Genomic DNA, 5,146 nt, shown 5'->3' on the forward strand with positions numbered 1-5,146 from the left:
AACTCAACAGACCACATCCGGTATGAACACAACTATCTCAGAGGAGCCCGACGCGAAAGGAACTGGAACTCTGCTCAGACTACCACGGAAGAATCTCCTAGGTATCTGCAATACATATAAAACATTCTACAAGGGTGAGCAATCGAATTGCTCAGCAGTACCACTATATGAATAACAAGTAAAGCTATTTATAATAAAGTAGTTATAGGAACAGAATTCATAGTTCGTTAGAAAACAAGTACAACAGGTATAAACTGGATATCAAAACTAGCATGCTCTGTAAAACAATATCATCTATAGTGTGTTGTGTCAAAATTCCAGAGTCAAATTTTAGCATGCTATTTCCTTTCCAAAACCACTGTCCATTGCTGGACCCATAAATCATCTGTCCCATTACGGGGACCATAAACCATTTGTTTCGTTACGGGAACCATTAAACCAAAGTCAGCTATAAAAGTGGATGAATTATAGGGATAGCTGATCAGTCTATCCTACCATAATTTGGTCCGGAACTCAGAGACTAGCTAGGTCTCTGTTATGCTGGACTAAGCGGCATACCAGTGCGCGCATCCGAGTTAGCCTCTTACGCAACCATTCTGGGCCGTTACCTAATAACGGACCTCTTACGCCACTGACCATCCAATATCTGATTCATTTTTATCCAGTTTTCAAAATTAATTACACCTATCTCTTTTTAAACGATTACAACACACATTCTAAAAATCCCTTTTTAATTTTAATCACAATCTAGAGATAGGCATTTTCAGAAGTTACTTTTTTCCCCAAAACATCGTTTAGTAAAACATACTTAAATACGGGGAATACGTAACTTAAAACATTTTTGTTCCTGTTCGAAAAGAAAATAACATTTCATTCATATATACTGAACCATAAAAGAATGGTCAGGGGTACTTGCCTTGCAGAGCTTTACAACTATCACTAATCGACTCTGATCCGACTTGGACGCTTAGGCTTTATCGTCTAACCACTGGATCACCTTGGATTTGATTTCAATACTCAGGTTCTTCGGTTAAAACCCTACTGAGCTCGTCGACTGTCCACTAGGTTATCTTTAGTCCAACGTCCACCTTCATTTTCCCGACTATAACCTACAGGGTCGAAATACCCTATGTTAGATGTCCAGGTATGCTTGACATATCCTCAATACCAATCCTACCCAAACAATAACAATCCCGACTCGTACTTATATGAACTATTATAATACAATAACACACACAACGGTCAGGGTTCACGTTCTCGAGAAATCAATTTGGTGTTCATTTTCAGAAAATACGTATACTCGTCATTTTACGAACTTAGGGTTACTGGGTTTTGACAAAACATTCACCACAACATACAATCAAGTTCGTATAAAGTATAAGTATATATATATTCACTCGACGTCCTGATAATTACCGGATACGCTCCCGTATTTCCGTGGTTTGATTTTCTGAAAATCGGGTAGCGTCTCCTTTGTTTATCGGACTACCCGTCGAAACAATTCGACGTCAAACCAATCAATCACAATCGCAATCCAACTTCACCATTCACAACTAACAATTACAATTTCAATCACAACCCAGCAAACAAACAATCAATCCAAATAATTCCCGAACTGAATTATTTAACTACTATTACTTTTTATTTCGACTACAATAATATACGAACTAAATTATTTATTTTAAAATATTATAACTCAAATAACGTTCATCACAGTTCACCGTCCGCTCGTAACGAGTCATCGCGGTACGACGGCAAAATTCTCGGCGTACCCGATAATTCAGATTCCAACCAAAATTTCGCCGATTTCTTTGAATAAAATTAATTGCACAGAATCATTTATATCATAATTATAAATCAAAACTCCTGCAAAACAATAAAAATCAAGTTAACCGAATTAACACAGCCAATAACAATACAGCAGAACAGCAAAGACAAGGCCGCACACACGCGCGTGTGTGCAACGGCGCCAACACCACGCCACCCGCCCATCGCCGGAATCCGGGAAGGGGGCGGCAATCGGAAAATAAAAACAACACAGCAACCAAACCAATTGCATACTCATATACATACATATGTATATGTATATATGTATAAGCTCACAACAATAAGAATAAACCGAGGCAACCAAGAATGGACACTCACCGGGAAAAAAAACGAGCCAGAAACGAACACAGCGGCGAAGCCGAGAGCAAAAGGGAAAGAAAACAAAGAAAGAAAGACAAGAGACTGAGACAAGCACGCATAGGGGGGGGTGGGGGTATGGTTTAGTATATATATTTTTTTGTTTATTTTGTTAACTCCCCTCCTGACACGTAACAAAAGAAATGGGATACGTGTCAATTCATTAATTTGACATGTGTCCGAACAGTATTTGGGGCCAATTTTCCAATTATCGAACCGTTGCGACCTTTAAAACAGTCTCAATAAATCATGAAATTCACCTCGAATATTATAAATATCCTGAAGATAACGAAAATGTAAATTTTAAAATTTTTGAACAAACTTTGGGGCGCAACAAATACTCGCAATTTAACAAATAACGAAACAACGCGCAGGTGAAAATAATTCCAAAAATTTCTAAAATAATTTTAAAATTATCAAAATATTATAAACTTAATAAAATATAATTTTCATGATTTTTGAAGAATTCTTGAATTAAATATGGATTTTACAAGTAAACAAAATCAGAAAATCATTTAAAAATAAATAATTAATAAAATATTGATTTCTCGATTTTATAAAGTCCTAAAAATATTTATTATAATTATACAACCATAAAAACAATTTTTAGAGACATTCCACATATTTATGCAAATAAATCTGCCATAAAACCACTTTTAAAAGTAACAACGAGACAATACAGCTCAACAAACAATTATACAAATAATCCTTGATCACCAACGATCACACCCGATTAATAACAAAATAATATTCAACTAACAGAACCCATACACATATTTTATTTATTTAATTATTCAATAATTACACATTAAATAATAAAAATATACGGGTCGTTATAAAAATTTTAGTGAAAAATATCGTACCCGTGTACAGTAAATACATGTTAATCAAAGAAATTTATTAACAAATACACCAAATATATTAATCATTAGCGATCAAAACTTGTCAATAACCACAAATAGATTAATTTATTAAGATAGACAAAAAACCCGCGATGCTATGCAGAAAGAGCGGGATCTCAAATACAAAATGCAGAAGAAATGCAGTAGAATAATGCAGAAAATGGATGCAGAAAAGCACAAAATCTGGTGGAAAAATTGCTGTAGAAAACTGAATTATTTGGTGCAACAATCTGCAGATAAATTCTATATTAATATGCTGCAAAAAATACCAAATTTGTTGCTTGAATATGCACGAAACAGTTACAGAAATCTGCAAACGGGATCTCAAATACAAACTGCATAAAAATTGCGGTAGAATACTAAATAATTTGGTACATAATAATACAGAAAATTGATGCAGAAAAGTACAAAATCTGGTGGAAAAAAGCGCTGCAGAAAATTGAATAATTTGGTACAACAATCTGTAGATAAATTCTATTGTAATATGCTACAAAAACATACCAAATTTGTTGCTTGAATATGCAGGAAACTGTTACAGAAATCTGCTAAAAAAATTACAGAAAAATGGTACAGGTTTGGTGCAGATAAATGCAAAATCTACTGCTAAAATCTGCTCAAAAATTGCAGCAAAATTTTACAGGAAAATAAATCTACTGCTAAAATCTGCTCAAAAATTGCAGCAGAATTTTGCAGGAAAATGATACTGCACTGCAAAAATTGTACAGTCATATTGGAAGCAGAAAAATTGTAATAATCCAGAACAATGAATCAGAGCAATCCGCCTTTTGCAACAAATTCTTAAAAAATCTCCACCTGTTTTGCAAGTTTGCTGGTAGTGTTCTTGGAAGACTTATTATTCATTTTCTCATTCCACATTCTAGCATTACACTTCTGGCAAATTTTGGACGGTGGTCCAAGGTCAATGTATCCACTCCATAAATCTGTGATTTTTTATGACAATAAGATGATAACTTGTGATCTGCTTAATCATTTATAGAAATAAGTAACCAACATTAAAAAGATTTATACCTGGATTTGGTTCATCACTTTCTTCATCAGATAAATATTCGCCCCGATGAATGTTTACTATAACATTTATAAAATCAAATTAATATGGAATTGTTAGACAAACAAAACATTAATAAAAATGAGAAACTTATATTACAACATACAATGAGGATTTGATGCATCTTCATTGTCATCTGAATAGAACACGAAACTATAGATATTAATAAATTGGACATTGCAAAAATCTTTACAAAGTTAAGTCAAGTACAGAAAACAACACCAGAAACAAATTGCTCGTAGTCTGGAATATGCTCAAGTGATTCTTCATTCGCTTCATTAAGTGCTTGTAACAATTTCTTGATATTCATGCATCATTGATCAAAAAACAGGTTAGACACACATACACAGAATTCATTATGATTTTGTAAACACTGCTGTAAACTTTATCAGCACACCATCATCTCCTGCCAAAATAAAAACAAATATAAGTAAAAAAAATATATATAAACATATAAAATCTACACAAATAACAATACTAATCAGAGATTAGACACATATACACTTAATTCACCACGATCAAAAAATCATATGCTATGTATTTAGGCATAGGTTAAAAAATCACGCATCATTAATCAAAAACAGGTTAGACACACGTATACTCTAAGCTTTATTAACACATCATCATCTCCTGCCAAAACCAATATAAATATAAGTAAACAATAAGTATATGAATATATAAAATCCATATAAATAACAATACTAAAAGCACGAAAAACAGAGATTGAAAGGATGGACATAATTACTAACCTGTAGAGCACGTATAACCTGCACAGAGAGAGAGAGAGAATGAGATTCAGAGATTAGAAATTTATGTAAATAAGAAAATTGATTCATTCATCTCATCAGAATTAGGCACGTGTTTATATCTGTATATATATATCTACTTCAAATAAAAGCAAAAAATAAGGAAGATATTAATTAGTGATTATTTTGATGAGAAATTTGAAATTCAAAACATAACCAATAAGAAAACTAAAGACTATTATTGACAT

The sequence above is a fragment of the Apium graveolens genome, chromosome 10 (assembly GCF_009905375.1).
Source record: "Apium graveolens cultivar Ventura chromosome 10, ASM990537v1, whole genome shotgun sequence".
Taxonomy (NCBI): Eukaryota; Viridiplantae; Streptophyta; class Magnoliopsida; order Apiales; family Apiaceae; genus Apium; species Apium graveolens.